The sequence below is a fragment of the Leptopilina boulardi genome, unplaced genomic scaffold, assembly GCF_019393585.1.
Source record: "Leptopilina boulardi isolate dan_hultmark-lab unplaced genomic scaffold, ZJU_Lbou_2.1 LbouV2_278, whole genome shotgun sequence".
In the NCBI taxonomy this organism is placed as follows: Eukaryota; Metazoa; Arthropoda; class Insecta; order Hymenoptera; family Figitidae; genus Leptopilina; species Leptopilina boulardi.
In genome coordinates, this window is record NW_026137838.1 from 6112855 (window position 1) to 6140388 (window position 27534).

A 27534-nucleotide genomic window follows, 5' to 3' on the forward strand; every position below is an offset into this window, starting at 1 on the left:
ACAACGTCTCGGTAATGCGGGCCATTGACGACGAGACGTTTCCTTCATTGGAAAGAGCCGAAGGGGCCATTTGCTGATCGTTCGGAAACGATCGAAACGCGACAGAGATGGCCAACTTCCTTTTCAAGTCATCTAAAAAGAGAGACACAAACAACTCTCTTTAAATATGTATATATATATATATACGGTTTTAAGAGTTTTTAGCTTCGATTTTATTTTTTTATTTTTTTTAAATTAAAAAACATTTTTTCAATTGTGGTTGTGGTTTTCGTTAATTTTAGTTACAGTTTTTGTGTAATTTTTAGTATATATGTACATAAATATTACTGATATCAGTAAAAAGAAATTTGGGTAAAATAGTCAACGATAGCCGCATTCGTTAAGGCGCAGAAAATTCTGAGCGAGACTTAGGGTCACGAGTTCGTTTCCCCCCCGGCTTCGAGAAATTTTTTATTTAAATAACGTTAATAATTGTTAACATGTTGATTATAATTAATAGCATGTAATTAATATTATTAATTAATCATGTTACAATGTAATAATATAATAATATAATAATAATATAATAATAATATTATATAAATATATTATCTGATCCTTGGAGTTGCAATTCCCTCCTTGGTGTAGCAGATTTTTTTACATCCTACGAAAAACAAAAAAAAAAAAAATAATAATAATAATAATAATAATAATAATAATATAATATAATAATATAACAATAATATAATAATAATAATAATAATAATAATAGGTATAATAATACAATAATATATTATTACAAGAATAAAATAATAAGTTTTAAGATTTTGTAGTATCAAGTTACTTTTCTTTTAATTGAAAAAACATTTTTACAATTGTGGTAGTAGTTTTCCTTAATTATTGTTACAATTGTTGTGTAATTTTTGGTATATATATATACATAAATATTACTGTTATCAATAAAAAGTAATTTGGAAAAAATAGTCAACGAAAGCCGCATTCGTTAAGGCGCAGAAAATTCTGAGCGAGACTTAGGGTCACGAGTTCGTTTCCCCCCGGCTTCGAGAAATTTTTTATTTAAATAACGTTAATAATTGTTAACTTGTTGATTATAATTAATAGCATGTGATTAATATTATTAATTAATCATGTTACAATATAACAATATAATAATATAATAATATAATAATACAATAATATAATAATACAGTAATACAGTAATACTATAATACAGTAATGCAGTAATACAGTAATACAAGAATACAAATAATACAAGAATATAAATACAAATAATATAATAATTCAAGAAAATAATAATATATAATAAAATAATATAAAAATATTGTAATTAATAACTTATAAAAAAATTGAATTTAATTTAAATCAACGAATAATTGGAGAATTAAAATTTAATTTAATTTTTATTCATTAGTTATATAATAATTCTTAAAAATTGAAACAATTTTTTTTATATATATATAAAAGTTGCATGCCAGTGTGAGATGAGATATGGAATATTCAGAAAACTTAATAAACATGGAATTTGGTGAATTTCATAATTTACCAAAACATGCAAATTAGATAAATAATGAATCGTTATTTTCGAGAAACGTGAGCTTGAAAATTTTGTCTGCCAGTACAGTATTAATGAGCACATACAAGCTCAGCAAAATTTCCCAACTGCAAATTATACTACCAACTTATTAATTGGTTGCACCTAATATTTTGAGTAAATATACGTTTTAGTATGAATCAATATGATTAACGTTTATAATATATATGTACTACATTTCCCCTGGTCTGCTATATTGATTTTTCATTGGCATTATATAAAAAAAAAAAAAAAAGAAAAACATTTTACAGGTGTTGAAAGTTTTACGAACATTATAATGTACTTTTTAATAATTAATTTATATATATATCATGCGTAATTTCTTCTAACTCTTATTTTATAGTTAAAACTTTTATTGTGACGTTAGTGACACTTTTTTTCGAATTGAATAATATTATACTATAATTTTACATGGAAAAAAAATCTTTATCCAGAACAATGATATTTTTCTTTAGAATATAACTAAAACTTTCCCTGTTTTAGTGAAACATATTATTGCTGTTCCAGGTGAAATTTTTTTTTTGATTCTTTATTTTCTTTTCTTTCCTCGCTCTATTCTGTCTTCTCTTTTTTCTTATTTCTCTTATTTTAACGACAAGATTTTTATTTAATATTTCTCTCTCTCTATATAAGTTTAGAAAATAAAAAAAAAAATTGTGGTGCGAAATAAATTGCACGCGAGTAAATCTCATCAGGGCTTTATTTTCCTGGACAAAAAAAAAGAATCCTTTTTCTTTTCCTATTGTACCTATATATGTGGAGAGAATTTTTCGCGTATATATGAAAAGTAGGGTGGGGGGGGGGGCAGCAGTGAATCCCTAAACTGAAAATAAATCATGGAGGAAGCTTGCTGAGAGATAATTCCACATCGCTTACAGTGTGTATCCTTTAGCTTGAACGCGGCAGGGTAAAAAATTAACTGGCTTTCACCGTCGACAATGGACTCGTCTATCTGTCTCTCTGTCCTGCCATTCTATACACAGACTCTCCTATATATATATATATATACGAAATCCAATAACCTTTCCTCTTTCTCCAAAATCCCTCTCTATTATCACATATAATAATAATAATAAAAAAAAATTGTATGCAAAAAAAAAAAATTTGATTTTGCAAAAATTAATAATACAAGAATTATAAATTTATGAAATGGATTTATTGCTTTTAGCAATATTGCCTGTAAAATAAGAGAGAGAGAGAGAGAGAGAGAGAGAGAGAGAGAGAGAGAGAGAGAGAGAATATATCGCCCACACGTTAACCACGAGAGGGAGCCTCCCCATCATCATCATCATCATCATCCCTTTTATTTTCCAACACCATTCGAGAGTGAACTCTCTCGAAGCCCAAGGCATGGCCTGGTACATAACGGTGCGGATTCTGTATACGCGTGCGCCTATCCAACCTTGACATTGAACGATTTCACTCTCTCTCTCTTTCTCTCTTTCTCTCTCTCACTCTCTGATTAGTCCACCTCTCTCCATTCCACTATCCTCACCCTTTTTCCATATCCGCAGGGGCTAAAAATTCAACTCTTTTACATGTCTACCTTTTACATTTCGTTATTACATTTCAAGAAGAGAAAATCATATACATATATATTCTTGATACTGTGTGTTCAATAAATTTTTTTTTAATGTATATGTTTATTTGAAATTTATAAATGAAACTAATTTACAATGTTAGAAATTAAAAAAATAAATAATTTAGATAAATTTTTTTCAATTGTGGTTGTGGTTTTCGTTAATTATATAATTACAATTGTGTAATTTTTAGCATGTATGTACTTAAATATTACTATTTATTACGTAAATATTACTATTTATTACATAAATATTACTATTTATTACATAAATATCAGTAAAAAGTAATTTGGAAAAAATAGTCAACGATAGCCGCAATCGTTAAGGCGCAGGAAATTCTGAGCGCAACTTAGGGTCACAAGTTCGATTCCTCCCGGCTTCGAGAAATTTTATTTTTAAATAACCTTAATAATTGTTACCATATTGATTATAATTAATAGCATGTGATTAATATTATTAATTAATCATGTTACAATGTAATAATATAATATAATAATAATAATAACAATAATAATAATAATAATATAATAATACAACAATAATAATAATAATATAATAATATAACAATAATATAATAATAATAATAATAATAGGTATAATAATACAATAATATATTATTACAATAATAAAATAATAAGTTTTAAGACTTTGTAGCATCAAGTTACTTTTTTTTTAATTGAAAAAACATTTTTACAATTGTGGTAGTAGTTTTCCTTAATTATAGTTACAATTGTTGTGTAATTTTTGGTATATATATACATAACTATTACTGTTATCAATAAAAAGTAATTTGGAAAAAAATAGTCAACGACAGCCGCATTCGTTAAGGCGCAGAAAATTTTGAGCGCGACATAGGGTCACGAGTTCGATTCCCCCCCGGTTTCGTGAAATTTTATATTTAAATATCATTAATAATTGTTACCATGTTGATTACAATTAATATAATAATACAATGATACAATAATAATACAATATTATAATTTACACTGTTATGAATTAGTTTTAAAAAAAGTAATTATTAGTTAAATTCACTTTTAGTTTATGTTATCATAATAATAACTAAAAATACTCTTAACTAATTCAATCTAAATTTGGTTTTTTATTTATTATTCTCTATAGACTAGAAATGAATTATTTTCTCACTAATAATTAGTTTTTTTTAAAACTAAATTTACTAGTTGTTATTTACTATTTATTTTTTAATAATAATAATAATAATACTAATAAAAATGTTTTTTCTTTTTTGTTCTAGGTAAGTTTTTCTCTCTTCATCACTGTTATAGAAAAAAAAAAATCTTCCCCCATTTTTTTGGTAAGCACAAAACTCATTTTTTTTACATCTATATTACAAAAACTTGAATATACATTTCCCAATGTGTATTGAAAAAAAAACACGACATTATATTCTCCATAGAATTGCTTTTTTCATAAAGGCCAGATTTAATGCTTATATATATATATGTACACATTGAGCACGACATACACAAAACTTTTATTAAAATGCATAATTAATACAAAAAAGGAAGGGAAAAAAAAGACCTGGTCAAGATTGATATTATCAAACAATATAAATAATAAATAGAATATACAAATGACTATCCATAATTTTTTTTTTTTTTTTTTCATTGTAATGCAAATAATAACTCTTTGGTAAATGACAGTTCAAGTTGTTGGAATGACTTGACACTTAAAGAGAACAAGATTTATAGTCACTGACAAAAGCCTAGGGCCTTGAGGCACAAGAGTTGTGTCGTTTATGTATAGTGAATAAGCAATCTGTTAAAAAGCAGGCCTGGGTATATACGCATTGATCACTTTTAATTATCTCTTTAAACGTTGCCGTTAGTTGAAAATGTTTTTTCTTTTTCCTTTCTTTTCTTTTTTTTTGTAAAAAATGTAATATATAATTGTTATTGTTCTTTGAATTATTAAGCTTAAGAAGCTGGTCATTTTAATTGTTTTTTAAGTACCAACTATTCTAACTACCAATTTTTTTAAGTACCAACTGTTCTAACTACCAATTTTTTTTAAGTACCAATTGCTGTAACTACCAATGGTTGTTAGCACCAATTGTTGTACTAATTACAACAACAACCAATTTTTTTTAACTACAAATGTCTGAATCTACCAATTGTTTTAATATTACAAATGGCCGAAACTACCAATTGTTTAAACTACCAATTGTTCAAACTACCAATGGTTTCAATTACCATTGCCTGTAATTATCATTGACTGTAAGTAATAATAATAATAGTTACAACAATTATTGTTGCAACTATTATTGATAGTTATAACTACGATTGACTGTAACTACCAATTGTAACTATTATTGGTTGTAACCAATGGTAGTTATAAGCAATGGTAGTTAAACAAATAGTAGTTACAACAATTAATGGTTCCAGACAATTACAATTATAACCATTGATATTTACATTCAATGGTAGTTATAAACAATGGTAGGTACAATCAATAATAGTTACAACAATTGGTAGTTAAAAACAATGGTAGTTATAAACGATTATATAAACTATTATTGGTTAATACCAATAACCATTGGTAGGTACAATTGGTAGTTACAACCATTGATATTTACATCCAATGGTAGTTATAAACAATGATTGTTACAACCAATAATTGTTACAGCAATTGGTAGTTACAGATTTAATTTTTTAAAAAACTATTTTTAGTAGTTACAATTGGTAGTTTATACCATTGTTTATTACTACCATTGTCTGTAACTACCAATTGCTGTAACTATTATTGGTTGTAACCACCATTGTTTATAACTACCATTGAATGTAAATATTAATGGTTGTAACTACTAATTATTGTACCTACCAATTGTTATAATTATCATTGGTTGTAACCACCAATTGTTGTAACCACCAATTGTTGTAACCACTAATAGTTGTAACTACCAATTGTTGTAACCACGAATAGTAGTACCTACCAATTTTTATAATTATTATTAGTTGTAAATATTAATTGTGATGACCACGAATAGTAGTAACTACCATTTGTTGTAACTACAATTGGTTGTAAGTGCCAATGGCTGTAAATACCAATTATTAACCAATTAACCATCATAAAATTAAATCGAGAACAATAAATTAAATTAAAATTCAATTAATTAATATAAAAATTAATTTTAACTAAATTAAAATTTTCCTCTCTTTGAAAATAAAAAAGAAATTGAATTTTCTCGTGCTTTGTGTGAATTATTACAGAATTTTGAGATTATATTTAGTTTTGAATATTATATAGTGATAGCAAGTGTATGTGTATGTGTGTGTAGCTTGTGTTTTGCGTAACATACATTTATAGGAAGGGCGCGCATATTACATGCACATTTAATCAATCTTGCAGTTCCCTATGGTTTCCAAGTGCAAACTGACGTTACGCATGAGTGGACCTGATTACAGACAGGCCCTCAAACTACCCCACATATATACTTCCTACATAACCTGTGATTAGAATTATCTAATCGATTGCGCAACTTGACTCTCTGGCGAACTCTGCCCGGTCACCCGCACGTTTCCAACACCTCAATCTCTAACGACCCCTTTGGCAATTCCTCTTACCTTATATGCCACACACACACACATACATCATCATCATTTCCTTGCCAGTTATATATATATATATAGATATAAATGAAAAGAATATTTATTTTATTCAAATAATCGCTTTATTGTCAAAATAAATATTTTTATTATTATTTGAGGTAATTAAATTATATTTGGAGGAAAATACAGAAATTATTGTGGTTCAAATACAATTCAATTATTTGGTTTTAAAAATTATTTGGTATAAAAATTATTCGGTTTTAGAAATTGTTTGGTATATAAATTATTTGGTTTTAAAAATTATTTGATACAAAAATTATTTGGTATAAAAATTATTTGATACAAAAATTATTTGGTATAAAAATTATTTGCTATAAAAATTATTTGGTTTCAAAAATTATTTGGTTTTTAAAATTATTTGGATTTAAAAATTATTTGGTACAAAAATTATTTGGTTTTAAAAATTATTTGCCATAAAAATTTGGTACAAAAATTATTCGGTTTTAGAAATTGTTTGGTATACAAATTATTTGGTTTTTAAAATTATTTGGTACAAAAATTATTTGGTATAAAAATTATTCGGTTTTAGAAATTGTTTGGTATACAAATTATTTGGTACAAAAATTATTTGCTATAAAAATTATTCGGTTTTAGAAATTGTTTGGTATACAAATTATTTGGTACAAAAATTATTTGCTATAAAAATTATTTGGTTTCAAAAATTATTTGGTACAAAAATTATTTGGTATAAAAATTATTTGGTTTCAAAAATTATTTAGATTTAAAAATTATTTGGTACAAAAATTATTTGGTTTTAAAAATTATTTGCCATAAAAATTATTATTTGCTTTCAAAAATTATTTGCTTTTAAAAATTATATGATTCTAAAAATTATGTGCTATAAAAATTATTTGGTTTAAAAAATTATTTGGTTCAAGTAAATATTTCTTTAATAATAATAATCAATTATTTGAATAAAATAAATTCTTTTTTTTAATGTATTTTCTAATTTTTCTAATAAATTTGGATGTTATTTTAAAAAAGACTTTTCGTATTTAATTTTTTTGCGTTATAATTTACTTAATGAATCGTTTTTTTTCTCTTGTATATATGTAAATATATAGATTTTGATGATTAATGAACAATTTAAATTTAAATGTCATTAATTTTCTTAAACTTCTATATAGATATGAAAGACGCATGTATAACGTCACACATTTAGTAATAAATTTTGATTTGAGAGATAGGGATATATTTTATTATATACGACTTTCCAAGCATCAAACGTCATAAAATATCATCTCAAATGTCTTTATGTATGTATATATATATTTATTGCTTTATAATAATTTATGCAAAAGTAATTAATGAACATTTTGTCTCGACCCCCAGGTCAGAGATGAAGATAACTCGACTATATTTAGATAAAAGGGTCACATTAAACTACCAATCATTCTTAATAGGTTTCAATATATATATATATATATATATATATATATATATATATATAAATTTATGGAATATATTTTGTATAAATAATTGCCACGAAAAAATCTATTCGATTCATATAATCGATTACTTGAGTATTATATCAAATAAATATTTCCTTGATCCAAATAATTTTTATTTGAGTCAATTAAATTTTATTTTTGTTTCAAATACAGATGATTTATTGGTTTAAATATATTTTGTTCGATTCAACTAATCGGTTACTTGACTATTAGTTGATTCAAATAAATATTTCCCAAAATGAAATAATTTTTAAATTATTCAATTAGATTTTATTTATTTTAATAACAAAAATTGTTTTAAAATTACAGAAATTATTGGTTTAAGTATACAATTTATTTAATTCAACTAATCGGTTACATGAATATTAGTTGATTCAATTAAATATTTCCTTGTAATAAATAATTTTTATTTTGTATCAATTAAATTTTATTTTTTCGAAATACAGAAATTATTGTATTAAATACAATGTTTTAAATGAATATATATAGAATTTCTCTGGAGTATAGAAAATAATTATAGGACCAAGGAAACTGTTGTTTCATCCACTTTTGGAATTTCGAACTAAATTAATTATATTGATTTAATTTCAAGACAAAATATAGGAATATATATACTATATATATATATATATATTCCTTAATAGTTTCAAGCATTCCAAATAGTTTTGGTATTCTAGAATCGACCAAGTACTTGGAACATCAGTTCGAACACTCGAAACTTTTAGCCAGAATTCACGAAAGAAAATTTATTATTAAAATATAATTTTAATATATTAAAAAAAAAAAGAATCGAAATTTGTTACAAATTTTAGATGATTGTACATTTTTTTTACTCTTCTTTATTTATTGCATACGGGAAAAAATCTTCATCTAAAACAGCGATACGTTTCACTAAAACAGAGAAAATTTTTGCGAAAGAAATTTAAAATGTTTAAATATTCATACAAATTTTCCTATAATGAAAAATTTATCATTTAAGTAGAAAATTTAGTGTTTGTCAGACAAATTTTGTTTTAAGTAGAAAAATCCATGTTCGTTAGACAAATTCAACTTTTAAGTATAGAAAATGCTAAAATTTTAAGTAGAAAAACTTTTATTACCAATATATATTTTTGAGTAAAAATTATATTTTTTTCTGAAAAAAGAAAATTTCAAAGTAGAAAAAGCAATTACAGTCAGACAAATTTTGACACCAATGCAAAAATTTAATTTCAAACTTTTATATCATTCCAATTTACCATAAAAATAATGATTTATAAACGAAGTACACACTAAAAGTGACATTTCCTTTTTAATTTGACAAAAAAAAAAAAATAAAAGAAATACGCACACCTTTTGTTATAAAATGTTTTGAAAAAAAAAAAAAAAAAAAAGTTTTTTATACCCCTTGTGATAATGACTTTTTATTGTTGGCTGCAGATTAAGAGCAGTGATTTTGCTTTTAGGTGTGCGATAAAAAATCATGGGAATAACAAGGAATAGGTTATATGTATGGAGAATAGGTCCATTTCCCATTTGCGTAACCCTTTTGTATTATCTCCACAAACCATTCTGGATAGTATCTACTATAATTCACACTGGACAGAACAGGGATAACTCCGCTCAGCCAAAGCCAGTAGAGGTATAATCCAGATCCTCTCTCTCTCTCCCTCTCTCTCTCTTGCTCTCTCTCTCTCGTTCCATATATATATAGCAAATGGAGTGCGATTGCTATAGTCTACTTAGTAACTTGAGACTTAATTAGTGTTATAATATATTGCCATTATACATTACAATTAAAATTATATCCAAACTGTCACATGTTCAATTATTACAATAATCGGGTTCGAATTTCCTTCTAACCATAGATCATCGATATGTTTCACTGAAATAAAGGAACTATTTTTTTTAGTAAAATTTTTTGCCATTAAACAACTTTTTCTACTTCTATATACAATTTGGCTGGAGAAACATGGCATTTTCTACTAAAAAAAAAAAATTCGTCTGACAAATGTATTTTTTACTCAAACGGTAAATTTTTCATTATGGGAAAATTTGTCTTATTTATTTTTTATGGAAAAAAATATTTAGCTAAAACAGCAAAAGGTTTCACTAGAATAGCGAAAGATTTAACTAAAACAAGTACACTGAAAAAAAAATTTATTTGATTCAAATACCGGTGTATTTGGTTATTATCAAATAAATATTTACTTGAATCAAATATATAATATTTGAATCAAATATATAATATTTGAATCAAATATATAATATTTGAATCAAATATTTCAGTATTTGAAGCAAATACCATTTATTTCATTAAAATAAATATTTGATTCAAGTAAATATTTATTTGATAATAACCAAATACACCGGTATTTGGATCAAATAAATTTTTTTTTCAGTGTAAAACTTTTGCTAATATGGTGAAATGTTTCGTTGTTCCAGGTAAATATTTTTTTTCCGTGTTCTACTTAAAAACTAAATTTGGTCCTTAAATTACTTTTTTCTACTTAAAAATACAATTTGTCAGACAAACATGGTTTTTTCTACTTAAAAATAAAATTAATCTGACAAACACTAAATTTTCTACTTAAACGGTAAATTTTGCATTACGAAAATTTGTCTCGCAAATATTTCGGGTTTTATTAAAAGTAAATTTTTTCTGACAAGCCGCACTGATTTTTCTACTTAGATAAAAATTTGGTCTGACTAAAACCTTTTTTTCTACTTCAAATATATAATAGTTTTTGTTATGAAACGAACTTTACATAAAAATATTTCTTTTGGCAAAAGTAAATTTTTTTTAAATTAAAAATGCAATTTGTCTGACAAAAAATTGCTTTTTCTACTTCTATTGTTCTCTAAAAAAAACCACTATATCTCAAACCTTTTTTCTCGTCTCAATAAACATTTACAATTTGTCTGACTAAAAACTAAATTTTCTACTGTCTAAAAATAAAATGTAAAGAAAAAAAATTTTTTTTTTTATTTTTTCGTACAAAAATTGTAAAAAGAATTTCCAAAAATAAATCGCCCGAACAGGGACTTGAACCCTGGACCCTCAGATTAAAAGTCTGATGCTCTACCGACTGAGCTATCCGGGCCTGTGTTATTTCTTCATTTAACTATTTTCGTCTTATTACAAAAGCGATTATATAGCGCTTAGAATGCCAATGTGTCTGACAAACATGGCTTTTTCTACTTAAAAATAAAATTAGTCTGACAAACACTAAATTTTCTACTTAAACGGTAAATTTTTCATTATAGGAAAATTTGTCCCGCAAATATTTCGGGTTTTATTAAAAGTAAATTTTTTCTGACAAGCCACTGATTTTTCTACTTATTGTTAGATAAAAATTTGGTCCGACTTTGAAATTTTTTTCTACTTTAAATATTTTAATAGTTTTTGTTATGAAACGAATTTTATATAAAAATACTTCTCCTGGCAAAAGTAAATTTTTTTTTTTATTAAAAATGAAATTTGTCTGACAAGCACTGATTTTTCTACTTAGATATAAATTTTGTCTAAATAAAACCTTTTTTTCTACTTAAAATATATTAGTCTATTTCTAATCAAAAATGAAATTTGTCTGACAAAAAATTGCTTTTTCTACTTCTACTATTCTCTAAAAATAAAACCACTATATCTCAAACCTTTTTTCTCATCTCAATAAACACACTAAAAAATATTACTTATTTTCAATTCACTTTTGACTAAAACCGTTAACATTAGAACCATTTTTACTGAATTTCAGCCTTGAGTTTATGATTTTAAGTCCTAAAATTGACTTAATCTAGTTTTAAGATAAAAATTACGCTAGTTTCCAGGCATTTTCATTTTAAGATGTTAAAGTTTCAGTATTTGTTTTTTGTATGAACATTTACAATATTTGTCTGACTAAAAACTAAATTTTCTACTGTCTGAAAATAAAAATGTAAAGAAAAAAAAAGTCAAGAAAAAAATTTTTTTTTTTTATATTTTCGTACAAAAATTGTAAAAAGAATTTCCAAAAATAAATCGCCCGAACAGGGACTTGAACCCTGGACCCTCAGATTAAAAGTCTGATGCTCTACCGACTGAGCTATCCGGGCCTGTGTTATTTCTTTATTTAACTATTTTCGTCTTATTTCAAAAGCGATTATATAGCGCTTAGAATGCCATATGCTGTATGAAGATAATGGCAGATTAGATATATATATATATATATATATATATATGTATTATGTATGAGTTATTTATTCGTTTTTCTATTATAGCTTGTCCTATTTTTCTATTCAAATGTCTCATTTCAATATATAATAAAATAATAATAGTCTATAAATAATATTGAATAAATAATAATGATAAATTATTTTAAAAAAACAATTCTATTGTTATTAAATACTACTAATAAAAAAATTATAATTATAATAATAATTTTTTTATTAGTATTATTATTATTATTATTATTATTATTATTATTATTATTATTATTATTACTATTAGTAGTAGTATATACACCCAGAGAAATGATTTATTTGAACCAAATAAAATATATTTGAGTTAAATAAACGTATATTTGTCTCAGAGCCTACTAACTTATTTATTTGGAGTAAATAAAAATTTTATTTGTCAGAAATAAATTTTTCTTTGGCTCAAATAAATTTTTTATTTCAATGAAATGAAATATATTTGCAACAAATAAATGAGTTAGTAGGCTCGGAGACAAATATATACCATTTCTTTGAGTGTACTCTATCAAAAATTGATTACTAGCGCAGTAGTGGCACGGTACTGGTACCAGTAGTGCGCCAGTATTAATTTGTGGTAGGGTATTAATTTATAATTTTATTATTATTTATTTTATTTTTTTCTATTTTTTTATTTTATTTTTTTTAACAGTTTATTTTAATTCATATAGTGAATTATAAATATGGCAAAGGTAATTTCTGCTTTATCAACTACTCTATCCCAGATTACATTAAAAATTTTCATTAAATTTTATAATTTTTTATTATTTACTTATTTTTAATTTAATTTTAATTAATTAATTTTTAATTAATTTATTATTATTTTTTATTATTTTCTCATAAATACATATATATATATATATATAAAATCGTAAGAATTTCAATATATAAATACAACGTCAATAGTAATTTAATTTTGAAATGAAAGCTAATTATTAAATTATTAATTGTCAATTATCGTTTCAAAATTGATGAGAAAATAGTTTTGAATATTAGCGTTTATGTATAGAAATAGATTATATGAATGACTACTGTTGAGTCTTTGGCTACCTGTCGCGCTAATATATCCTCTATTCTTTGCTCCTATTGTATATATATACGTACCTTAAAGGGATACACAGGTGTACTCTCAATAATACATCAATCTTTGAAATTTTCAAAACTCAACACTTCTTTTCAAAAACAAAGTGAATTCTAATTATCTAATTATATTATTATTATTTTTTTTATTACTATTATTATTATTACTATTATTATTATTATTATTATTATTATTATTATTATTACTATTATTATTATTACTATTATTATTATTATTACTATTATTATTATTATTATTATTATTTATTTATTTTTTTTAATTATATCTATAAAACTGTTTTTTCTCCCTACACTGAAAACACGAAAAAAATTGATTTGATTTAAATAATCGGTTACTTGACTCAAATAAATATTTACTTGAATCAAATTAATTTCTATTTCGAAAATAAATAAACTGTATTTGAAATTATAATTTCTGTATTTGAAACAACTACCAGTTAATTAACTTAAATAATAATTATTTAATATAAATAAAAAGTTTAATGATAATTTATTATTTCAAATTTATTTTAATTTTACAATGAAAAATTAAATATTTGATATAATTTTTTTTTTTTTTTTCCTTCCTTTGAAACGTGAAATAGAGAATATGAGATGAGAAAGCGTTACGGTGTTTTCAATATTCTTGGCGTGAATCGTGTTATAGAAAAGAGAGAGAGAGAGAAAGAGAGAGAAGGAGAGAGAAAGAGAGAAAATAAATTTTCCAAGGTATCGACTATACTGGAAAAACAGAGAGTGTGTGAAGGAGTACAAACGTCCCACGAGAACACTGGGAAAAACACACCGTGAGCAGAGTTTGCACTTGAAAAGCAGGGCAACTCGCTCTATGCCAAGAGAAAACGATATTTATCCTTCTCTTCTTAAAGGAACAAACCGGAAACAATGGAAAAGCCAAAGACAAGATAGATGGATAGACACGGTTAGACAGATCGACGAAACTCCATTGGGAATATTCTTTTTTCTCATATATACATATATATATGGATAAGTTTGTCAATAAAACATTTTCTTTTCTAAAATTTAAAATTATTGCACGCAATATCGATCTCACTGTCTCGTGATAAAAAAAAAAATAGAAAAAACCTCTTAAAAATTGAAATTTCATAAGCCTTGCGCGCCCAATGATCCCTTACGTTACTCTCTCTCTCTCCCTCCCTCGCGTTTTCTTATTGAATTGTAAATTAAAACCAAACCCTTCGATATTTTTCATCATTTTTTTTCTTCTTCTTCTTCTTTACCCCGAAATGGGAATATTTACTCATACTTTACATTTTTTATCTTCCGAAGTATATATTTTATTAGAATTTTTTTTTTCATAATACATAGACTTTCATTTTGAGATATAATATATTTTTCGTTTTATTGAATTTCTTTATATAATAAATTGAAAGAGATATTTGGAATTTTGGAACGAATTATTAATTTCCAAAAATCGTTACACTGAAAAAAAAAAAATTTCTTTCAATCAAATATACAATTACTTGACTACACTCAGAGAAATGGTATATTTGTCTCCGAGCCTACTAACTCATTTATTTGTTGCAAATATATTTTATTTCATTGAAATAAAAAATTTATTTCTGACAAATAAAATTTTTATTTACGCCAAATAAATAAGTTAGTAGGCTCTGAGACAAATATACGTTTATTTAACTCAAATATATTTTATTTGGTTCAAATAAATCATTTCTCTGGGTGTATTATCAAATAAATATTTACTTGAACCAAATAATCTTTATATTTGCATCAATTAAATTGTATTTATTTCAAATACAGAAATTATTTGCTAAATAAATTGGTATTTATAGAATTTATATTTAATTTAATTAATTCAAATAAAAATAATTTGGTTCAAGTAAATATTTATTTGATAATAGTCAAGTATAGTCGAGTATTTAAATCAAATAAATTTTTTTTTCATTGCAGAATTTTTATTTAATAGAATCAGAGAAAATTAAAAGGCATTAAAATAAACTTGCAACGCTTATTATTTTAAACCAATTTTGTTTATTTTAATCCATTTTGGTATTAAAATAAGCAAAATTGGATTAAAATAATAAGCGTTGCAGCTTATTTTAATGACTTTTAATTTTCTCTGATTTCATTAGATATAATTTTCATTGAGACAAATTTTTATTTATCCGAATTATTATTTTTCAGAATTTTCATGAAACCAATTTTCTATATTACTGAATTGTTATCTAATCGAAAATTCACAATTTTTATTTGTTCAAAGTTTTCCTTTGTCAGAATTTTTATTTACTCGAATTTTCATTTAACACAATAGCAGAATTTTAATGAATTTTTATTTTTCATTGCATAGAATTTTATTTTATATTAATTTTCATTTGTTCGAATTATTATTTAATATAGAATTTCCATATATAACAGATTTTTTTTTTGCAAAATTTTCTACTTAACCGAAAAATTATTTAACAAAATTTCTAATTGATTGGAATTTTCATTTGTTCGAACAAAGAAAGAATTCAGCGTGATTTTTAAAATCAACTAATCACAATTTTATGGATAATTTTTTATTGGTTAATTTTAAAAAATAGCGCCGAAATCTTTCTGTCTATTCGGCCATTTGCAATTTCGGACAAATGAAAATTCCGTTAAAATAATTGGAACCCAAATAATTTATTTTAATTCATTTATTTACAATTTTTTTTTTCATGCGCCCCAGAATTTTTGTTATAAGGAATAAATTTTTTTTTATTTTTTTTTTTTATATCAGAAAATATAAAATTCTTCTCGAATAGAGGGGAAAAATTTTACCTTTGATTAAACTAAATAAAGGGAAAAAGGGGATTAGTTTAGCTTTCTTTCCAGACCATTGTCTCTTAAAAAAAAAAAACAATGATTTTTTTTTCCAAATTGGTTTGCGTTTCCTCACACGTGTGTATTCAAGTCGATTCGACAATTGAATTTTTTTTTCTTTTTTTTTTTATTTATTTTTTGTCAAAATCGAACTGTCCCGTTGTTCGACCACATTGTCCTAACTATATATATATATATATATATATATATATATATATATATATATATATCGAACCATTTTACCTTCTTTTCGAAATTCTCTCTCTCTCTCTCTCTCTCTCTCTCTTTACCCCCTTACATGCAGGACAAGTCCTTTCGTAGACCGGAAGTACTGCGCAGGATCCTGCACACTCTGTAATCCGGTCGATTCGAAACCTGAGTGAATTGCGTTAACCCTGAAATTGGCAAGTGCTGCCAACTGTGAAAGAAAAACGAGGCTATTTTCAGAGACTAAAACTGTAAATCCCCTGTGGAAAATATATATCTCAACCCTCGATTTCGCTAATTCCATCCAAGGTTTGGTAGTTAATAAAAAAAAAAAAAAAAAGGAAAGAAAAAAATAACCTTTTAAGGTAATTATAGCGTTGAGTATATATATCGACATTTTTCCTTTTTTTTATTTGTTTCTCTTCTCTGTGAAAAAAAAAATTATTATTATTTATTCGAGGATGTGAATTTCATTTAAAAATATACGTATTGTGATGTAGAATTATTAAATCCAATATCAAAAAAGGTAGTCTGTAAAAGATCCAGAAAAAATATTAAGGATTTTATTTAAACGAAAAAATATCTTCACCCAGAGAAATGATTTATTTGAATCAAATAAAATATATTTGAATTAAATAAACGTGTATATTTGTCTCAGAGCCTACTAACTTATTTATTTGGCGTAAATAAAAATTTTACTTGTCATAAATAAATTTTTCTTTGGCTCAAATAAATTTTTTATTTAAATGAAATAAATTTTTCTTTGGCTCAAATAAATTTTTTATTTAAATGAAATAAATTTTTCTTTGGCTCAAATAAATTTTTTATTTAAATGAAATAAAATATATTTACAACAAATAAATGAGTTAGTAGGCTCGGAGACAAATATACCATTTCTCTGAGTGTTTATTTGGAATAGCGATATGTTTCTCTCGAATAGCGAAAACTTTCGCTGTTTTAGTAAAATATATCGTTATTCCAGTGAAACTTATCGCTGTTCCAGGTAATGATTTTTTTTCCGTGTAGAATATAATAATAATAGTAAAAAAAAAATTTATTTTGATTTATTTATTAGTAGTTTACACATTTCGGTTTTGGACGAACTTCCGGTTTTTTATTTTCTTTACATTTTCCTTGATTATTAATCATTAAAATAAAAAAAAAGGAATAATAATAATTATTATTATTAGGATTTTTATTAGTATTATTATTATTATTACTATTATTATCATTATTCGGACTGTGAAATTAAACATAAAAGCAAATACAAATTGAGAGTAGAAAAAACTCTTTCTTCTGCTAAGGTAAAAGTAACCTCTAAATTCTAATTCCAGTATAAGTAAGAGTGGAAATCAACTTATGAATATTGTCGACTAATCTCAACTAATTGGATATCTTAAAGTATTATTGACACTACCGGGAACCCAGACAAATATACCTTGTAAAAATACACACGTTGTGAACAAATAATGAGAAAAAGTTTCTTTTTTAGTAATTATTATTATTATTATTATTTTTTTTTTTAATAACAATTTTTGGTAATTATAATAATTTGGAATATTAAAATTGTTGGAAATTTATTTTTTAAACTTCCTAAAAGAACAGTAGAAAAAGAAAATTATCTTTATTTAAATTTTTGTCTCATTAAAGTTGTATATTTTCTACTTGAATATAAATTTTGTCTGACAAAACAATTTTTTTTCTACTTAAATAACAAAGTTTCTTTTTATATTTTCTAAATCTAAATTAGTATTATTTACAATAATTATAAAAAAAAATTATAAAAATAATTATAAAAATTGTTAACTAATTTAAATTTAGTGACTCAGTTTTTTTGAATTATATTAAAATTTAACTATAATTATAAAATAGTAAAAGAAAAATATTTTTACTATATATATCGAATTAGTAAAATTTAACTAATTCGAAAATAAAAAAAAAATTAGTCACTAATTCAAATTTTTACACGGAAAAAAAAATTTACCTAGAATAGCGAAACGTTTTACTATAGTAGCTAAAGTTTTACCTGTTTCAGTTAAATCTTTCGCTATTTTATACACGGAGAAAAAGAAAAAGTAATTTTTACTACTTTTAGAGTAAAACTGGACCAACTCGAAGTTTCTGCACATCTCTGGCAATTTTTACTCCAAAAATAGTAAAATTTATTATTTCTGTAGTAAATTTTACTGTTTCCGTAGTAAGTTTTACTATTTCTAGAGTAAATTTTACTATTTTTGGAGTAAAAATTGCCAGAGATGCGCAGAAACTTCGAGTTGGTCCAGTTTTACTCTGAAAGTAGTAAAAGTTACTTTATAAAAGAAATCTTTTTTCTCCGTGTAGGAAAAACTTTCGCTGTTTCAGGTAAATTTTTTATTTCCGTATACTAATGAATATTAAAGTTACTTAACAGAAAGAATTTTTTTTTTAATCGTTTTTTAAATTAAATATTATTTTAATAAAAAGTTTCATTAAATAATTAAAATATAGAAACTTTTTCTTTATACAATTAAAAATATTAAATTTAAAAAAAGATAAAAAAAATTCTTTTAAATTCAAAATTCAACCTACATATATATATATATATATATTCTTATAAACTGGGATATAATTTTTTTTTTCTCTCGCGTGTAATGACAATAGTAATAATGAGAAGTTAACGCCATGAAGAAGAAAAGGCGTAACTTGGAAGTTTTTGGGGTGGGGGGTTGCGTAATTCATAAATCTTTTTGGTGTCCCGCTGGGTTTTTCTAGTGCCTTATGGTCCTTCGTCTTTTGCTCCTTCCACCTTTTGGGTGAATCGAGGTTTGGAACTTTGAGGACCTTAATCATATGGGCCTCCTAGCGCCGGCCATAAATATCGTCGATGCAAGCACAGGTTGGCCTGAATCCAACTCTTGCTTGAAAACCCCTCTTTTGCCATTATGGACGGGGGCCATCGTTCCACATTTAGCAACTTCTCTCTCTCTCTCTCTCTCTCTTTCTCTTTCTTTCTTTCTCTCTCAGCCTTCCTTAGTCTTTTCCTCACTTAACGATGTGCCATCTTACGTAATACGCGATTACCCGCATACTTTGGCCAAGATTTCATCTTGAAAATACATATAAGCAAAACTCTCTGCCGAAACATGTGGTCAGATTTCTCAAACCTTTCATTACACTTTTCTTCTTTTTTTTTTTTCTCTTGTTCTATATACATTTGTATATATTTTTTTTTTTTAAATAATTTTTATATCACTGATGGAAGTAAAAGTTTCATAATAATAACGATGATAATAATAATAATTATTATTATTTTTATTCTTACACTGAGAAAAAATATTTAGTGTTTGAAACATTGTTTGATTAGTGAATTTTGGTTCTTGTAACCAAATTTTAGTTGACTGAAACAAAGTCGTAGGGTTATCACAACCAAACATTTGGTTAGGTCAACAAAATTATTTGGTTGAACATTTTTAAATTCCAACTAAAATTTAGTTACGACAACAAAATAATTTGGTTAACACAACAAAATAGTTTGGTTAACACAACAAAATAGTTTGGTCTAAGAAACCAAATGATCCGTTTGTTGTACTAACCAAAATTTGGTTGCGACAACCAAATAATTTGATTCGCTCTTAGCTCATAGCTTAAGAGAACAGTTAGTTTAAATCTCTCACAAGGATGCGGGTAGTCCAGTGGTCAGAGCTCCCGACCTTCAATTTTAAAACAGAGGTTCAATCCCAGGCGGAGGTGAGATTTTTCAAAGTCCATAAATATTTCAATTGGATAAATATAAATTCAACGTTAAATTGATAAATAAATAATGAAATAAATAAAAAAGATAAAAAGAAAAGAGATAAGGTAGAATAAAATTTTTAATTTTACAAAAAAAAACTGTTGGTTTCATCAACCAAACATTTTTGTTGACCTAACAAAAAAAATTTGGTAGAGCTAACCAAACATTTTTGTTGACCTAACAAAAAAAATTTGGTAGAGCTAACCAAACATTTTTGTTGACCTAACAAAAAAAATTTGGTTGAGCTAACCAAACATTTTTGTTATGCCAAGAAAAAACACTCAACCTAATTTTTTGGTTGACTCAAAACAAATAGTTTAGTTGCTTAAATACCAACAAAATTTTGGTTGCTCTGACTAAACATTTTTCTCAGTGTATTATTTTTATAATAATAATAATAATAATAATAATTGTTATTATTATTATTACTACTATTATTATTATTATTATTATTATTATTATTTTTATTTTGTTTTTATTATTATGAGAAAACAAATAAAAAAAAAAATTAGAGAGATAAAAGTTTTAATTAAAGATAAATTATATAAAGGTGAAATAATGGTTTTTAAATGTTATACAAGGAAATTTAATAAAATATAAAATTAGACACGCGAAAATAAAAATAAAATGTGAAATAAAACATGAAATATAAATTATTATGGAATTATAAAATTGTAATAAAATTTTGATAAATAAGATAAAATAAAATATTAAATTAGATGATCAATTTTACGCATGAAAATTAGATATATACATGAAATATAAATTTATTGCAATATAAATTATTTATATCACTAAATTTCATTTTCATGTTTACAAAATTTATATATTTTTATTATTATTATTTTTTTTTTTTTTATTTTACGAGGAAAGTGGAAACTTTGCATAACCCTTGTTATTTAATGCGGATATTATTATTATTATTATTATTATTATTTTAATTTATATTTTGTTTGTATTTACTTATTTAGTATTCAATTGACGCTTTACAGTGAAAGGGATGATGTTATTTGCAAAAAATTTTAGGTTATGTTTATAGTGATAGTTTTACACTAATTAAACGTTCATTTTAAATTAAATAAAATCAAAAAAAAAAAGTTTTAGCTGTTGTATTTCTTGCCAATAATCAATTATTCATAAAGAAAAAAGCATTTTATCTTCTTGTTTTCAAGAAAAGGCTGTTGGAAATTTTCAAAAATTTTAGTTTCAATGTAGATGGCGCTGACTCGACTTGGACCTGGCCTTAACATTTTTTTGCAGCTAAGGTACGAAGCTAAAGTACGCAACGTTTATATAAACGATTTTTAAAGAAATTATTTTTTAAAATGAAAAATTGTATAATTTTTTTTGCCTAAAAAATATTTTTTTATAATTTATTAAATTAATGAAAACTACAAGAAATATTTTTTTTGGGCAAAAAAATTATACAATTTTTCATTTTAAAAAATTATTTCTTTAAAAATCGTTTATATAAACGTTGCGTACTTTAGCTTCGTGCTAAGGTCCCTGTTACCATAAAGTGTCACATATAAGAGTAATAATAATAATAATAATAATAAAATTAACTAATAATAATGATAATAATAATGATAATAATAATAATGATAATAATAATAATAATAATAATAATAAAATTGACTATAATAATAACAAATTACAAAAATTGATATAAAAAAGTAACAAATGAATCCGTGTTTAAAAAAAAATATACACATCCACAAATGCAATTTTGCCTGTTCGTCTATTCCAATTTCGTAGTCAAATTACAGCAGCAATAAATCTCTATACGCACGCGTTGGTCTGATGATTTATGGTTGACATGTACAATATATAGATATACATAGTGTGTGGTTTACTTTTTTTTTTGGTTGTAATTTTTGTTTTGTTTTTTCTTTTTTTCTCCTTCTCTCTCTTTCTCTCTCTCTCATTCTTTCTAAAGGACTGAAGAAGAGTTTTTTGTGCGTGACCGCACCTCTAAGGAGAAAACGTATGGCTCGTGAAATCTTTTATTTTCTTTCTTTCTTTCTTTCTTTTTTTTATATATATATATATATTTTTTCTTTTCTTTTATTTTTTACGTGCTGAAGGAGGCTTCTCTTGTAGCCCTTGGGTGAACAAGGGATCCTTTTCACGACGTCCTTGACCATGACCAAGCCAGTCCAGCGCACGTGATCACTGATAGGAACACTCGAGGTATTACGTCACCCATATGGCTACAGGCAGTCTCTCTCTCTCTTTCTCTCTCTTTCTCTCTCTTTGCTTAAAACGTGATATCAAACATCGGAAATAGTGTTTCAACTTTGTCCTTCGTCCCACTTCTTTTGGCCATGAAATTTATAATTTCCTGGTATGTGTATGTGTGTGTGTGTTTTCTATGATGTCATTAATATTTTCTGTATATAAAAATTAACCGCGTATTTAAGAATTTTTTTTTTTTTAATTTTCGATACAAAAACGATTTTTATGACAAAAAAAAGAAATTAATTATTTTGGAATTTTATTATTAGGTAGAAAGTAGATTTTTTGTACAGGGAAAAAATATTTAGCTAAAATAACGAAAGGTTTCACTGGAATAGATAAAGATTTAGCTGAAACAAGTAAAACTTTTGCTAATATAATGAAACGTTTCAGTGTGGTTAATTTTACCATCATTGTAAAACGAGAGGTATTAATTTAATACCAACTTTAGGTATACTAAATTGCCTTTTGGTTCTATTTTAATACCTAAAATTAGTATTATTTTAGTACCTTCTTTTTACATTACTGTCTTGTAAATTTTTGTATACCTGTTATCCGAAACATTGCCATACAGTAAGGAAAAATTTATATTAATTAAACTGTTATGGTTTAAATATTACACTGAAAAAAAAATTTATTTAATTCAAATACTCAATTACTTGAGTACTATCAAATACTCAATTACTTGAGTATTATCAAATACTCAATTACTTGAGTATTATCAAATAAATATTTATTTGAACCAAATAATTTTTATTTGAATTAAATAAATTGTATTTGAACCAATAATTTCTGTATTTGAAAGAAATATCATTTAATTAACTCAAATAATAATTATTTGATACAAATAAATATTTATTTGATAATAGTCAAGTAATCGAGTATTTGAACCAAATAAATTTTTTTTTCAGTGTATTATTTAATATTTTGTATGGAAAAATTTATCATACTCTCTTTTGTAAATTTTGTTATACTATATCATTCGAAACATTGCCATACGATAATGCAAAATTTATGATAATCAAACTGTTATGTAAATATTATAATAATATAATATTTTGTATGGTAAATTTTACCATATACAGTAATGCAAAATTTATGGTAATTTCTCCTATACTGCAATCGAATACAAAATAAAAAATAGGGATAATGGCACAAGAAAAATATGATATGATAAATTTTACCATACTTTCTTGTACTCTTTCATTTGTTTATTTAATTCAATTATTCAATTTTTTATTCGACAATAGTAAAATAACCGATTATTTGGATCAAATAAATTTTTTTTTCGTTCAGTGTACTGTTATTGAGACATTGAATTATCGTTGCAGCTATTTATTAATGAATCGCCTGGATCACCATAGAGTGCCAAGAGAGAGAGAGAGAGAGAGAGAGAGAGAGAGAGAGAGAGAGAGAGAGAGAGAGAGAGAGAGAGAGAGAGAGAGATTGGATAGTCTCTAGATTCTCTCTTCAGCGACTTTATTCCAGCTCGTTAGGCTTCTCCGAGCCGTTAAGCTCGTATCCTTCCTTTGATAGGAATTCTCATCGAATGCCCCGTGGTTTTCTCTCCCTGACCCCTTCTGCAATTTTCGAGGTCCTCGCTTCATCTCCCGAGGTTCGGTCAACTGAACTTTTTTTTTTTTTTTCTCTATTCCTTGAATTTTTTTCCCCCCACCTTTTTTTTTTACAATGTCGCCCTTTTCCAATCTCACGTAATTGATCGTAGCAAGAAAAAGGAGAAAAAAAAAAACATGAAACATTACGTACTTTTAATGATGCAAAAAATGAATGTTAATTTCACAAGAGATTTGGTGAGTTTCAAAAAAAAAAAAAAAAGGAAATCACCAACTTTTTTCCAACATAATTTCCTTGGGTTTTTTTCTATTGTTTCTTTTGCCTTTTCATGTTCCCCATATATATATATAAATATATATATGTATATATATATATATTTTCCTCTTATCATCCCTGGGGCATTTGGCGTCTCATCGTCTAACTCTCTAGCTTGTTCTGAAAGCCGAGAGGTTTACCGGTTGAACAAAAGGTGTTTCAAAAGTTGGACGGCACAAATGGCTCGTATAACCACGAGTACAACTTGCGCATGTACTGATCCTGCGGGAAACGTTGAATTTTCCCCTATCCCTATCGTATACGGATCAATGCAAGACCTTCATAGGGGCACTTGCTCCTATATATATATATACATATATATTCGTACATCAGTATATATATATACCTAATGCCCTCGGATTATGTGTACAGTTTCAAAAAGATCTCTTATGTGCCCTTTTTCATTCTAATGATGATCCCCCTCCCAAACCCTTTATTTTCTTCGTCGAATACAAAACAATACACGAAGGATCAAAAGCGAAAGTACCGAAAATTCCAGCCATTTCCCTTATACACACACAATCTGAAATTATCAAAAGAACAATAAGACTCAAAATTCAAGAAGCGTTTTCAAGTAATGTGGAACCTTATGTATAATAAAAATAATAATAACAATAATAATAATAATAAATGAATTTTGATAAAATTTTCTCCAACGTTTTATAAAATCACGCTGATTCTCTTCAGGGGGTCTAAAAATAATTGTATTTGAAATCACGATATTGTTTGCAATTACCATAAGTAGAAACTACGAATTGTTGATATTAACATTGGTAATAAATACCATAAATAGAAACTACCGTTTGCACAGAAAATTAAAAGGCATTAAAATAAGCTGCAACGCTTATTATTTTAATCCAATTTTTCTTATTTTAATCCATTTTGGTATGAAAATAAGCAAAATTGGATTAAAATAATAAGCGTTGCAGCTTATTTTAATGCCTTTTAATTTTCTGTGTGTTGAATTTTTGGTTGAAAATACAAGTAGAAATTACTAGTTGATAAAACAATTTTTAATTTTAAAATACCATTGATTAAAAATCCCATAAGTAGAATCTACCATTTGTGGAATTTATCAGTGACTGAAAATACCACAAGTAGAAAATAACATAAGTAGAAAATATCATCAGTAGAAACTACTAGGTAAAAAATACAATATATAGAAACTACCAATTATTTTTAACTACTATTGAACAAAAATAGCATTAGTAGAAACTACCATACGTAAAAACTACTATAAATAGAAACTACCAAATGTAGAAAATACCATAAGTAAAAACTACCTAATGATTAAATAGTAACTATTTTCAACTACCATTTGTTAAAAGTACCATACATAAAAAGTACCATTAGTAGAAACTACCGTGAGTAGAAACTACCAAATTTGGAAACTACCATAAGTAAAAACTACCTGATGATTAAATAGTAACTATTTTAAACTACCATTTCTTAAAAGTACCATAAATAAAAAGTACCATAAGTAGAAACTAACGTGAGTAGAAACTACCAAATTTAAAAACTACCATAAGTAGAAAAAACCATAACTCAGAACTACCTAATGATTAAATAGATACTATTTTAAACTACCATTGGTTAAAAGTATCATAAGTAGAAACTACCATAAGTAAATACTTCTATAAGTAAATACTTCTATAAGTAGAAACTACCAAATGTAGAAACTACAATAAGTAGAAAATACAAAAAGTAAATACCACTTAATAATTAAATAGTTGCTATTTTAAACTACCATTGGTTAAAGTACCATACATAAAAACTACTATAAGTAGAAACTACCGTGAGTAAAAACTACCAAATTTAGAAAATACCATAAGTAGAAAATACCATAAGTACAAAATACCATAACTTAAAACAACCTAATGATTAAATTGATAATATTTTAAAGTACCAATGGTTAAAAGTATCATAAGTAAAAACTACCATAAGTAAATACTTCTATAAGTAGAAACTACCAAATGTAGAAACTACAATAAGTAGAAAATACAATAAGTAAATACCACTTAATGTTTAAATAGTTACTATTTTAAACTACCATTGCTTAAAAGTATCATACGTAAAAACTATCATAAATAAAAATTATCGTGAGTAGAAACTACCAAATGTAGAAACTACCATAAGTAGAAAATACACTAAGTCAAAACTACCTAATGATTAATTGGTTACTATTTTAGACTACTATATTGGTAAAAAAAATACCATAAGTAGAAACTACTTGTTATCGTAATTATCATTGGTTAAAAATACCACAAGTAGAAAATACCGTTAGTAGAAAATATCACAAGTAGAAACTACCATAAGGAGAAAATACTATGAATAGAATATACCAATTGATAAATAATTATTTTTTGAAATTGACATTATTTCAGAATACTATAAGTAGAAAATACAATAAGTAGAAAATACTATACGTATAAAATACCATACGTAGAAAATACTATAAGTAGAAACTACCAATTGATAAAACAATTATTTTTTGAAACTGAAATTATTTTAGAATAATAAAAGAATAATAAGAATAATAATAGAATACTGTAAGTAGAAAATACCATAAGTAAAAAATACTATAAGTAGAAAATACCATAAGTAGGAAATACCAATTGTGGAAACTACCATTTGTGAATACCGCCTTTAATCGTAAAATTGAAAAAAAGTAGAAACTACCAATTAATAAAAAAAAATTAATTATCAATTATTTTGTTATTATTATTACTAACTAATTTACAAAATTAATAGATTTAAAAACAAAAATACTTTGAACATACATTTCATAATTGAGAAGTAAAAAAAAAAATGTTTTTTTTTTTTATAACTTTATGTTAAAGAAGATGACTTGAGGAAAATGAACTTTTTTTTTTTTTTTCTTCTTTTCAAAAGTCAATTTAGTAAAACTGAGATTGGCTTAATTGGCTAATCTTAGTGTTGCATAACCGATGACCTCGTCACACCACCACACCCACATTCTTCATAGAAACATAGCACACGTAACACCAACTATACATATATATACACAAAGTGAACCCACCCATCTCTT

The 27534-nt window shown here is 25.1% G+C and overlaps 1 protein-coding gene and 2 non-coding genes across 6 annotated transcripts in view; 1 reads left to right on the forward strand and 2 right to left on the reverse strand.

Annotated features, from left to right (window-relative positions):
- LOC127281853 (growth factor receptor-bound protein 14-like) overlaps positions 1–27534 on the forward strand; it is a 438976-nt gene that overhangs the window by 373804 nt on the left and 37638 nt on the right. The window lies entirely within an intron of this gene.
- Positions 11259–11331, reverse strand: Trnak-uuu (transfer RNA lysine (anticodon UUU)). Its single transcript has one exon. It is a non-coding gene; the product is annotated as a tRNA-Lys (tRNA).
- Positions 12247–12319, reverse strand: Trnak-uuu (transfer RNA lysine (anticodon UUU)). The gene has a single exon. It is a non-coding gene; the product is annotated as a tRNA-Lys (tRNA).